At 44.2% G+C, this 14,266-nt stretch overlaps 1 protein-coding gene across 1 annotated transcript in view; it reads left to right on the forward strand.

Moving 5' to 3' along the window:
• LOC126185196 (adenomatous polyposis coli protein-like) overlaps window positions 1-14,266 on the forward strand; it is a 474,971-nt gene that overhangs the window by 132,183 nt on the left and 328,522 nt on the right. The window lies entirely within an intron of this gene.

Below are 14,266 nucleotides of genomic sequence, written 5' to 3' on the forward strand. Positions count from 1 at the left end.
GACCTTCTAGAGTCCCTAACAGCCTATGCAGACTGAAGCGACGAATGAGAATTTGTACCACATCTGTGATTCGATCCCTGGTGTCCTGCCCACCAGACACGTGCGTTAATCACTACGCCACCCTGGCAGAAAATCTTCGCAAAACTGCACGGACTGCCGTACCCTAGCGTGCCTCCCTCCTCGATCCAAATTCCCTTTCCTACCTCAGTCCGCTTGGTATTCCCCCCGAAACGTGAATAGCATTGCAGAAGCTCTCTAAACTGCATTGGAATAGCACCTCAGCATCGAACCAAACGAGGGATCTTGCCTGAAACCCAGGCGTATGTGCTTTAATCAAATGAAACTATATGATTCCACAGACCTCTTAAAGTCTCAAATAACTATGATGAGCAGCAGACACAGGTTCGGATCCCAGCCGTGGTAAAAAATTTTCATTTGTCGCTTCAGTCTGGGTATATACATCTCAGCGTTTCCGATAGCGCGTCGCGAAGAATAGGAACTTCTTCTGAAACATTCTAGCAAGTTAAAACTATGTGCCGGACAGGGACTCTGATTCTGAAACTTCTTACCGTCTGAGCTATCTAGACACTATTGATGACTCACACAAAGTCCTTCTCTCACGAATTCCCTCCTTCCATATCCGTTTCCTCAGTAATCCTGTATTTACTCGCCCGGCTGGCTGCAAATCGTCCACCACATAACTCTGCTCATCTGGTCTCCTCCAGTATTACCTGTCCAGGATCCCTACTGGATGATTTCTTCCTTCTACTTCCCTGTGTGTGTTCATAATCACCTTAATTGTAAGATCTCATAATTACTGTGATTACTTGATCAAATTGAAGATAGGGCACGCCTTAATGGTTACGTTTTACTAAATTTATACATTTGTACCTAGAAAATAATAATTCATAGACATTTACCACTTGCAAAGTACACAGTCGGCACATAGATCCCTTGGGCATTTCGATGCTGAGTCAGATAATCTTTGGTGGAAATGTTAGATAGCATACCCCACCAAGTAAAGTGCTATTCTCTACGGCTAGGTATGCAAATGGGCTGTGCTCCATCAAGACAAGCGAATATAGCCGTTCATGAAACCACTACAGAATGTCTACCTAGTGTGAGAAATCAATACTTGGCTTCCTGGCAGGTGCCATACCGATAGACATGTGGCGATAGAAGACTGCGAGTTGTTGAAGGGGCAGAAATGTAGCAGAACGGGACACACGTATTGCCTGGACGCAAACCATCACCTGCAATATTCAAGTCAAGGAAATGTTTCCTCCTTGCCACCTAGATGAACTGTTGACGACAGCACGTCATGTTCTGTGACGAGTCAAAATAGGACATTTCGCACAGTAACTGGTACTGTCACAGTCCTGGGTGGAATGAATAACACAGCGCAGTTTACTGCGAAATCAAACAAAATCCCATTTTTCAAGTTCCTAAGAGACAATTCTGAGAATAGTATTTGTATGACACCGTAAGATGCAGGACACATGCATCATGGTGAGCTGTAACCTGTCCAGTGCATACTTACGGTTGCAAAGTAAACCGCAATAAAGAGCCTTCATTAAAACAGCTCATTTTGTGGTTTACCCTGCGCTATATTCATTGTGAGACAGGAACTTAACACTTCAGTTTCTTTTACAAATGGGTCGACAGCCGCAGTAAACTTCTTAAAGGACGTAATTTCCCTGCGTAGGCTATTTTATTTTGAAATAACTATTTCATTATTTTACTATTAGTTAATTTCATCCCCTTGAGCATTATCACGTTAAATCGTATTAAAAACTGTTGTGCTTACAGCACACTTACAACAACTGTGTTGCGTTGTGCGTAAGGGTTGCACATTTCCATTCTACATGTGGACTTAAAAAGTGTCATAGTTGTGCACATACCTGCGACGGTTGTGCGAAAATCTAAATCTGATTTCCATCACATGTTGCTTTCTCCCTGCATGCTTGTGTGTGACAACATGCTGTTAACTCAAGAGGAGGACATTAGCTGATTCCTAAATCATTAAATAAAGTTAAAAAAAACGGGCTGATAAGGAACATAACCTCTTCCCTGAAGATGTTAACTTCGGGGGACTACAGATCACAATCTCCGTTAGAAAACCAGTTGCAAAGAAGTAATTTAACAACTTTGTGGAACGAGCTATGCTCTATTTGTGACAAAGTGGAGCACCCAGCAGGCACGGTCGCATGTCAAGGTAACTTCGTGTATGTAAACACCATCGGCGGGTATTTAACTGATTACAGTTGCGATAAGTGTAGGGTAGAACGGCCACCAGAGTTCTGGCCAGGCCTGATAAGGTGTGCAAGGAGAATGACTGTGAAGGACACAGACTCCGCGTGGTGTGTCATCAGCACCTGACACTTTAATAGGGGCCTCGCTGTGGGTCTCCATTCGGCCAGCTTGTCGTATCGTGCAATATTCACAGTTCTTGGACACTTGTATGTTACAATGTCTCAGTGTTGGACTGCATGGGAACGTGAGGGCAGGCGTAGCCATCGTCCAGGTTCCGATCGGCCACGTCTGATCACGGCAATTGAAAGATCACCGTATAGTGCAGCAAGCACATTCTAATCCCTACAAGTCTGCAGCTACATTCGAGAACAAGTAACGAAGTCCAACAACATTGTCACCCTGCACCACTGGTCAGAGACTAGGAGCAGCCGAACTAACACCATAATACACACGATTGCGTTTGGTGTGGTGCAGTGACTGAGAAGATAGATGGCTGATGAATGGCGTCGCATGATGTTCAGCGATTAACATCGTGTCTGAAATACCCCGAACAACGATCGTCTGAAAATACGGAGGCGCCCTCGGGAGAGGCCGCCACCTCCTACTAGTGTTTATGGGTAGGCACGGGACCAAACCGCTTAGGTCATAGGTCCCTAAGCTTACACACTACTTAATCTAACTTAAACTAACTTACGTTAACACGCGCGCGCCCGAGGGAGGACTCGAACCTCCGACGGCGTGAGCCGCGCGGACCGTGACAAGGCGACCGAGACAGCGCGGCGCACGGTGGTGTTACTCCTGGTGTCACAGAGCGGTGAGCCATAGGGTATGACTGCAGGTCACAGCTGATAGTGATTGAGGGAACTGTCACGGCAAAACGCTACATCATGGGCTTTCTGCGTCCTTACGTGTTACCTCTAGCTCGGCAATACACACTACTGGCCATTAAAATTGCTACACCACGAAGATGATGTGCTACAGACGCGAATTTAACCGACAGGAAGATGATGCTGTGATATGCAAATGATTAGCTCTTCAGAGCATTCACACAAGGTTGGCGCCGGTGGCGACACCTTCAACGTGCAGACATGAGGAAAGTTTCCAACAGATTTCTCATACACAAACACCAGTTGACCGGCGTTGTCTGGTGAAACGTTGTTGTGATGCCTCGTGTAAGGAGGAGAAATGCGTGCCATCACCTTTCCGCTTTGATACAGGTCGGATTGTAGCCTATCGCGATAGCGGTTTATCGTATCGCGACATTGCTGCTCGCGTTGGTCGAGATCCAATGACTGTTAGCAGAATATGGAATCGGTGGGTTCAGGAGGGTAATACGGAACGCCGTGCTGCATCCCAACCAACTCGTATCAGTAGCAGTCGAGATGACAGGCTTCTTATCCGCATGGCTGTAACGGATCGTGCAGCCACGTCTCGATCCCTGAGTCAACAGATGGGGACGTTTGCAAGACAACAATCCGCACGAACAGTTAGACGACGTTTCCAGCAGCATGGACTATCAGCTCGGAGACCACGGCTGCGGTTACCCTTGACGCTGGATCACAGACAGGAGCGCCTGCGATGATGTACTGAACGACGAACCTGGGTGCACGAATGGCAAAACGTCAGTTTTTCGGATGAATCCAGGTTCTGTTTACAGCATCATGATGGTCGTATCCGTGTTTGGCGACATCGCGGTGAACGCACATTAGAAGCGTGTGTTCGTCATCGCCATACTGGCGTATCACTCGGCGTGATGGTATGGGGTGCCACTGGTTACCCGTCTCGGTCACCTCTTGTTCGCATTGACACATTGAACAGTGGACGTTACATCTCAGATGTGTTACGACCCGTGGCTCTACCTTTCGTTCGATCCCTGTGAAACCCTACATTTCAGTAGGATGATGCACAACCGCATGTTGCAGGTCCTGTACGAGCCTTTCTGGATACAGAAAATGTTGGATTGCTGCCCTGGCCAGCACATTCTCCAGATCTCTCACCAATTGAAAACGTCTGGTCAATGGTGGCGGAGCAAATGGCTCGTCACAATACGCCAGTCACGACTCTTGATGAACTGTGGTATCGTGTTGTAGCTGCATGGGCAGTCGTACCTGTACACGCCATCCGAGCTCTGTTTGACACAATGCCCAGGCGTATAAAGGCCGTTATTACGGCCAGAGGTGGTTGTTCTGGGTACTGATTTCTCAGGATCTATGCACCCAAACTGCGTGAAAATGTAATCACATGTCATTTCTAGTATAATATATTTGTCCAATGAATACCCGTTTATCATCTGCATTTCTTCTTGGTGTAGCAATTTTAATGGTCAGTAGTGTAGTTGTGCCATTTTTAAACCGGACGGTACTCGTCCACACACGGGACGTATGTTAATCAACTCTGTGCGTGATGATGAGATGCTATCATGGCCAGCAAGAGCTCCGTATCTGTCTCCGATTGCACGTGTGTGGGACCAGCTCAGACGTAAACTCCACCCTCTTTCAGTATCTGTAAAATCAAGCATCAGTTCAACATTTGTGGACTAGCTTGGCTCACGAGAAGATACAACGAATTCAGGCGGAAGATGTTGCATCGCCGTACGTAAGTGGCCTCATACAGCCAAGTTCTTTCTAAATGTGACCCGACTTAATAATCACTCTAGTGATTGCAATTAAAAGAACGGGGAAAGAACTTTAGCAAGAGTATTGGGATAGCGAGGAGACACTGTTAGGGAACGCCTGCAGCTTAAACGCTTTAAGCCAAGTAGAGGGCTACTGCACTTCTTCACGCGAGGAAGTGGGCTACTCTCTGGTGTGACTGTAGTGCTATGGAGGGCACTTCACACCATGTGGCTTAAGAGTGCCCCGTTGGACACCGTGGCTGCTAGATTACGACAAAAATTACCGAATCGCGACACGTACTACCTGATTAGAGACCACGAATCCTTGAAAATCATTGACAGTCTCGCCAACGAGGTATCATCAAAAGTCTGGCATGATTACCGTAGGTACGATCAATGATTAAAGGCAGACAGCGAAAGACCTATCCCAACCCGCCGAGGCCGATCGCCGTGACGGTCGGTATCAGCCTCATCTTGGATTAGGCGGAAGGTGCATCTCCAACCGGATACGACACTGCACACCGATTAGGACCTGTATAATTAGGCTAGTTTTATAAGTAAATAGTTTTTCTAATATCATTTAGGTAGTCAACTGCAGCGATTTAAGTTCTAGGGCCAGCCCGGTGTCACAGGCATGTCCACTGGGGTTAGCTCGCTGGGTACGGCCTGACAAAGTAGGTTTGAATTCTCTAGCACACCTGTAACGCTGCAGGTACTGTAGTTTGGTAGACAAGTTAGCTGAACTAGCTTAGATGATAATAAAGAGCAGTTGTTTGCCCACTATTTCTCAGCTAAACGTTTCCTGTGGTATTGTAGGTTTGTTGCGAATTATTGTGTAAAAGTATGAGCCACTAATGTTTTATGTGGTGAGGTGATGTATTCATAGTGTTGCAGAAATCAAAATTTTAAAAAAAATCACTGCTATAACATCAATTACCCTCTCAAATTCATTTCGTTTCTTCTCTGCTTCTGGTTTTTTTTTTTTTTTTTTTTTTTTTTTTTTCAGGCAGTGTATTTCCACGTCCTAATGAATTGTAGAATCATTATTTGGAAACACAACTTAAAAGGACATTATTTTCATAATGCATTCTCGGATGTACTGTCTATTGCCTGCCGCAGGTTACGGGATACGAGCGGTTGTCGCAGAGGGAAGATTCCCGCGAATCCATCAGCTGTCGCTGCGGCCAGTAACCGGAGCCGTGCGCACGAGGTCGAGGAAAGTAAACAGAGAGCCCCAGCCGGCGGAGGCGGACTGTCCTTTCGCTTTCCGCCGCGCCGCCTAGCGGAGTCCGTGTGACGCAACAGCGCGAGCACTTGTCCCGGCCGTGCCTGTACCAGAGGCACACCTCGCCCCCCCCCCCCCCTCCCAACCCCCAGTACCAGCCGCAGTGGGCTCGTGCGATGCCAGTTCACCCGCTTTGTGCCTTCGTTAGCTCGCATCCTGCAGCTAACCGGCCTCGTGTCGCCCCTTTATCCGCTGCTAACGGGACCAGATGCGAGCAGATTTCTATTTCTGAGACTCAACGGAAGTCGGATATCGAGCTAATTAGACTGATAACGATGATGTACGCCAATTTCCTAGTTCCGTTAAAGGCTTAAAGGGATGAGAAAGCTCTAACGAACTGCGAACTCCATCTACTATGTCCCATCACAGAAACCTCGTAGACTCGCTATCGAGATATACTACCTTACTGAAAGATACCGATATTACACAGTGGTTAACACGTCTTACGTAGAAATGAGGTGGAAAAGAGTGAAAATTACGAACGTCATTTCGACGGTGAGATCGTTAGAGACGGGAAGAAAAGGACAAGGCAGAAAATAGTTACACGCATTTTTGAACATAGGCTCTTGCGAATGATTTTCCATTGTTTTACTACTGAGGAGACGATAAGAGCCGTAGTCAACCATCTTAATTTAGGCTTTCCAGGATTGCTCTAAGCCGTTTCACGAAGGTTGATAGCAGCCACCATCACTATATTTAACCAGCAATTAAACTAGTACCACCATTTTGATCCCACCTGTGGCCATACAAATCCGATGTATAGAGAGATATACAAGAGCACTTCATAAATAAATTATCGAAATCAAGCAGTGCCTTTTAATCGTGATAATCAAATAATGCATTAAGACATTTTTTTTCTCAATTGACATAATCAATCAGTTATGATGTTTTGGAGATGAGCGCTTGACGCCACCAAAGCTTTGCACCGTCTGGCATCTAGCATGTCTGCTCGGTGATTAATGGTCCTGCAGAACGTTGTGCCCTCGTTGTAAGGAGGCAAAGATGATCCATGTTGGTTCCAAATCAAAATGTTAGATAAATATTTAAGCAGTGCTGCATTGCAGATACAGTAGTAGATCTTAGACAAGGTTACATGGCGTATTATTTTCTCCTGTTTGGGTCAGCCGGACTATTTTCTTCGGGGAAAGAAATATGTAGTGTTTAGAGTTTTTTCACCAGACGATGCATGGCTGTGTAAAGAGTATATTATCCACTGCATTCGCAATCAATCATCTATCTTACCGTACAGAATTTCGTCGCACTTTACTGTTTTTATTACTGCTTTATTAACAACATATTGCAGGTTTTGAATTTGCATCCATGGTCGGAACCACACGGTTTCTAGGGAGCTCTCTACCTAGAGAAAACCGGTTCAACTCCGGGATGTGGAAGAAATTTCTTCTGCTGAGTACGCAGCCGGGAAGTGTGAAAGAGGTGTTAACCTAAAGTTACTAATCGCCGTACCTAGTTCCAGTGACCTGCCTGACATCCCAAAATGCTCCGTGTCTCACGCTGTGAAAGCATAATGCACAGTTGCCCATGCATCGGATGGAACTACAAAGCTCTGTTGCTATTTTGACTGTATGGTATCTGCTGATCCTGGGTTTCAGCCTGTTCCTCCCACAATCATCATCATCAGCATGAGATAGCGCTTCATCTTTAATGATATCAATGCTGATGAATGCTTCTGCTGACTAGGAGAGTTGACCATGTTTTTGCCTCATTCCGCGGATGTGCTGGACCAAGTTGGTGTCCCACCTCTTGGGTGGTCGTATGTGTACTGGTTTCTCTTGCGGCCGTCCACGTTTACAAATTTTAGCTAGACTTATGGGGTCCATCTTTTCCACATATCCTTTAAATTTCTGTTTCTTGTCTTCATCCATTTATTTATATTTCGTATTCCACACTGTCCCTTTACCGCTATATTTGTTCTTTTGTCCCACATGGTGACTCCCTTGGATCTTTGTGCCTTTATTTCCACTGACGTCAACTTTCGTTTTATGTTTTTCGTTCCTGCTGCATATGTCAAAACAGGGCGCACCATTGTTTTACACATACAAATGCACTGAATAAACAGTACTGTTTTGTCACTTACTTTTCATTTCCGTAGTTGCGTCTTTGCAAGTGGTAATAAGTTCCTATATAACTAAAGGTTATCACTTTTGTCAGTTGACACCATCCACTTCTAATTTACATTGGACATCTGCTTTTTATATCACCATACTTTTAGATTTTTAGATGAGATTTGCATGTTATAATGCTTAGCTGTTTTATTAAATTGGTGAAGTAACCTTTGTAGACCATCCTTATTATCTACTATCAGTACAGCATCATCAGCATAACATGTAACATTTACTACTTTAATTTCCATTTTATAGCCCGTTTTCTTTCTTACGCCATTAATGATGTAGTCCATTTTTAAGTTGAACAGCAGTGAGCTTGAGAGTCCGCTTGTCTAATTCCCTTATTTAGTATAATTCCATCTGTGAATCCTTCGTGTACTTTAACTCTCGTTTAATCTTCTATGGTTTTCACTAAACCCATTGGTACTCACTTCTCGATTAATATTCCAATTACATCATTTTTTCTAATTTTATCAAAGGCTTTTGACGAAGCACAGGCAGACTGTGTTATTAAACGAGACACTTAAATGCAACGTCTCTTTCACATGATCATGCACAGTATAAGCGCCTACTCTTAAATTGTATTTAATGAGCGACGTACTAAAAATTATGTTTATTCAGCAAGCTGGGAACTGTGAATTGCGTCCAGAGTCACTCTCATTTGGCACAGGATAATGTGTGAGCAGGGCAGACTTTCCCAAAAGGGGAAAAAATTATTCAGTTTATATATTCGATAATAATTTGTACATAATTGAGAACAACTAAAATTAATTCTGTGAAATGCAGAGAGGTACAGGAATAGAGGCGCAATTTCTTTTAAAAAATCTCAAAGTTTGGAAGCAGTCCTTATTTCTCACCAAACGTACTAACGCTACCACATTATAATAGACACCAGCTATCTACAACATTCTTAACTGAGAAGTACAATTTATATGAGGTTTGTGCATATTTTACTGTTTGGCAGATAATTTTAATATTTCACGACAAATGATTCTGAGAATAGTTCGTACTACATGAGAGTCGGCGAAAGATGATACCTGAAAACTGCAGTGGGTCTGACGCGATTGCTCCACGCCTCTCTCTCAACCAGCAACTTAACATGATTTTCTACAAGTCTCCATGGCAGTGCCTCGGTGTTGTTGCAGTTCTATAGACGACTATTGCTTTTGCTTGTAGCCATTGGCGCTTGGCAGTTGAAAGCTGGAACAGCGTAGCCGTCTGCCGAATCTGCTATAATAGTATTCATTCCATGCTTTAACTGACGCTGAAGTGATACCTCTCTGTGTGTGTGTGGCGGGACAGGATCGGACTTGGCTACGTGAAAATCTGTAAGGAAGAGGGGGCGGGAGGGGATGGGGAGAAGGCGGGAGGCTGGGTGGCTACTGTCTACTGCATCAGCGCTGGGTACATCCTTGCGTACCGCGAAACTTCTGTCCGGGCGATATTCCACCATGCTTAAAGTCGTCAAGTGATGGTTTTCCATCACCTGCGCTAGTCTCCTATGACGTACAGCAGGTAGATGGTTCTGGGTAGCGTAAATGATTTTCGACGCTGTGATCCGTCTATCCATTGTTACATTAACTGATTACGGTGATCGATCTTGTCAATACGTTGTTTCCCACGGCAGTTCACTCTGACAGTGGCGCTTTTTCCAGAATCGAGGTGTTAACTGTTTGACCTTGGAGACAGGCACCGACAATCCCGACGCGACTAAATCCGCCGAAATGGGGCATTATTTACATTCGATAGTTAGGCTGATTGACATTACAGACGTGACAATATTCATTCACGTGAAGCACCAAGCACGTCTACTAGTCGTAGTGATAGCCACTTCCTCTCCACGTAGCAAACTCTACGATATTTGTGGGAGGACTGCCGGCCGCAGTGGCCGAGCGGTTCTAGGCACTTCAGTCCGGAACCACGCGGCTGCTACGGTCGCAGGTTCCAATCCTGCCTCGGGCATGGATGTGTGTGATGTCCTTAGGTTAGTTAGGTTTAATTATTTCTAAGTTTAGGGGACTGATGACCTCAGCTGTTAAGTCCCATAGTGCTTAGAGCCATTTGAACCATTTGCGGCAGTTGTCTTACTGACGATGATAGAGGCGTAGTGGTAAAGTGGACGAGAGAACAGATGCGATACTTCTGTCGTGTTGTATCGTCACAAAATATGCGGCAAAGATGTTAATGCCAAAAACTAACGTGCTCCTCTAAACCAATGAGAGTATAGAGCTCTATATTTATTTCCTTGCTTTGTTTCTTCACCCTACGAATAACAATCGCACCTATGGAAAAGCTGTTCAGAGGTCAACGTAATACACATGCGCATCGCTATGAGTCAGACTTAGTTTTCATAACTGTAAAGCTATTTCACCGCATTATGAGAGAACTCTTCTACTAAATTTTATCAAACTATACGTAGAAATCTTAATAATTATATTGTTTTCCCCAAGTGAAGGACATGAAATTCCCCAGAAAACGTCTCGTATATAACATGTACATACTTTCTTCGAAGTAAGAGTAAATACTTCGTACACCTCCGTATTTGGAACCAAAATGGAACAGTTAAAAACATAAATTGATAGATTAGTGGTAGCTACATTTTCATAAACAATTTCAAATTGCTCTAGATAATATTAATTCCTTAAAATCAGCTCTAATTACTGTTAATTGGCAGATATTTGGGACCAATCACAGAACCGCTCTGAAGCAGTGTCTGCCACATTTGGAAATGGCGGTTCTAATAATGAGAGTGCAATAAATGTTCCTAGCTCCTCGATCACTGCGTGGTAACATGGTAGCCGCGAATATCCTAACTTAAAGCCCTAAGCTATCGACTACGGCTCTGCAATAGTGGCTTGCCTTGGCGCTTGTATCTATTTCGTTCCTCAGAGTCTAAAGAACAATTTTTATGTTCGAGAAAAACACCGACCCACAATAAACCACTACTGTAACCTCGTGAATAGTTTATACAAAAGCAAAAAACAGGTCTTAAATTCGAATTCGAGAAATTCCTTACATAATGTTAGAGAACCTGGGTTCTAGAGGCAACTACGCAGCGGGTATATAGCAATTACAAGACTTCAGTACCAGAAATAGAGATCTATTTTAAACTATTTTTGCACAAAAGTAATTGAGGTCATAGAAAATTCACAAATATCAATGACACTGGAGCACTGAAGAGGTGATTCTGTATGCTGCTGTTGTAGTTTGCCTTATCTCTTAGGTTAGCTGTCTTCTATATTACGTCGAAAAGTAATAGTAAACATCACACGTCCTACTGTGCTCCGTTACTCGTGCACAGTTTGCAGACGTGGCGAGGAAATTTCATCTATTAGCCACGCATCACCGCTGCGGTGGTTCATTCTGTACTGTCTGGTACGAAAATGCAAACGACTCGCTTTCGCGGTTGCTACTGATTACTGATTTGTGGATAATTCTCAGGAACGGATTACACTGATAGTTTGATTTAATAGCAAGCAAATTAAAGGAAACACAGATTTTTACTGTTTCCACTGACATTAGTGTACTGAAAGAAAGAAAAATGGCCAAATTAGGCCGTCACTATAGTGCCCAAAGATGTCATTATTACGGACCATAACCTCATCGACATTGTAACTAATGATTAAGTTAGGCGGAGCATTTAATTTACCGTGTTAGGAACCGCAGCAGTTCGCTCGAGTCACTGTGGGTTCCCTCTCGTGACCTTCAATGCTGGAGCTCTTTAAGCCGTCGCAGCTGACGGTGTAGTAACTGCGTATGGCCGCGCGCCTGACGAGTCGACAACCCCCGTGACACGACAGGTGTCTGCCGCCAAAGGCTGCGGTCGGCCGCGCGCGACTTTCACCTGTCGGTCGCGCCGCCTAAAGCCTTTCTGGATCTCCATTCGCACAGGACTCACTCGCCGTCTCTTGTTAGACACGGCCGCGGTTAGAATTCCGGTCCGATTCACCCGACCGGCTTCCGATGGTTTCATCAGTTACATCATTTGAGTGCCATTCGTCAGGGAAGGCACATTTAATTGATTCGTCAGTCCATATAAAATCTGACTGTTTCTGATGGCACTCTGATCTGGTACAGAGAAATCATTAACTACCTGACAGTGATCAAATTCCTCACCAGAGATCACTCACACTCTTTTTCGGAAGCCTCTCATTGAATGAATTTCAGTTATAGTTTTATATGGTTTAATATCAGAAGAGTATCATTAAACATAATTAGAGAAACGTTAATAAAAAGTTTGATCCAGTAACTATAAAGTCTGAGTGTGTTACATTCAAATCTATTTTCAGTTGTAGGTTCCGTGAGACCACGCAAGGAAGAGCCAGTTGGCCTGTGAATAGTCGACAGAATGTTCATTGAAATGTTTATAAGTTGTTGTCGCCGTCGTCTACAGTCAGAAGACTGATTTTGATGCGGTTCTCCGCGTTGGTCTATGCTAGCTTTTCATCTCTACATAACTACCGCAACCTATATCCATTTTAATTTGCCTATTGTATTCATACCTCGGTCTCCTCCTACAAATACTACCCCCACACTTACTTCCATCACCAAATGGACAGTTCCTTGGTGCTTGAGGATGTGTCCTATCAACTGATCTCCTCTTTTCGTCAATTTGTGCCATGAAATTTTTTTCTAGGTAGTTTGATTTAGTATCCCAGTTGTTTTTTAATCTGACGAAAATTTCAAAAGTTTGTTCTCTGCTTGTCTGAACTGTTTGTCAACGGTTCACTTCCACACAAGGCTGCCCTCCGACAAATACCTTCTTAAGACTTCTTAACACTTAAACCGTGACTTACTAAACTGAGGGTTCGGCGCCATTCGCACCTGTCAGCACCTGCATTCATCGCAACTGGAATTATTAATTTCTTCCTGAAGTCGGAGGGTATTTCCCCCGTCTCACCTAACTTGCACACCAGATGGAATAAATTTGCCACGGCCTGATCTCCCAAGAATATCAGTAATTCTGACGAAATGTCATCTACTTCAGGTGCCTTGATTCCACTAAGATCTTTCAGGGTTCTATTAATTTTTTTGTGAATTGCCAATCGAGCTGAACCGTCCTTCTGGAATTGCATCAGTTGGGCATCCGAGGGACCGATCGCTTCCCTAACAACTCTCAATAAAAATGTTCTGCAGTTGATTTTACTTAACGCTATTTTATAAAAAAAAAGGATGGCCCTACCCACTATGTCTTGAGTATTGATAGTCCTATAACTCTTTATTAATAAACTTCATGGAAAAACTGATTCACTAACTATTAAATCAAAGCCTAGGTCAGCCGGCCGCGGTGGCCGAGCGGTTCTAGGCGCTTCAGTCCGGAACCGCGTGACTGCTACGGCCGCAGGTTCGAATCCTGCCTCGGGTATGGATGTGTGTGATGTCCTTAGGTTAGTTAGGTTTAAATAGGTCTAAGTTCTAGGGGACTGATAACCTCCGATGTTAAGTCCCATAGTGCTCAGAGCCACTTGATTTTGAAAGCCTAGGTCAGAGTGAGTCCAATTTTTATAACAAAATGTTCAGTGTGCACGAAACGCGCAACTATGACTGTCTGCCTGGTCATGTATGAGCTTACATGAATTAAATGAAATACAGAAAAATCCCTAACTTCATTTCTGCCTAACCAGCCGATGCTGTTAAATATTGTCGCCATCGAATGGTGCAGATGGACGCCAACGGAATTCCTCTGCCAATTCAGGCTGTCTCATCAGCAGCATGAAGTCTATGTGCAAGTATCGTCTTCGAATCTGTGTTGTCCTGCTCTCTGCCACTGACTGAAGCTACAAAGCGTCTGCTGTGCTTTCTCCGCTCAAAGTTCACGTCTAAAAATCTCCCACCAATGAGGAATGGTTCGCCCAGGTCTTACCAAAGGCGTAATTATATTGTTACTGTTTCTTTACCACCAAAAACTATATAAAATCGTACAACAATCGGTCAGTATTTTACCCGCGCAGTTACGAGAATTTAGGATGCGTGAGCCTATGTCATCGTCTC

Source organism: Schistocerca cancellata, chromosome 1 (genome assembly GCF_023864275.1).
Source record: "Schistocerca cancellata isolate TAMUIC-IGC-003103 chromosome 1, iqSchCanc2.1, whole genome shotgun sequence".
Taxonomy (NCBI): Eukaryota; Metazoa; Arthropoda; class Insecta; order Orthoptera; family Acrididae; genus Schistocerca; species Schistocerca cancellata.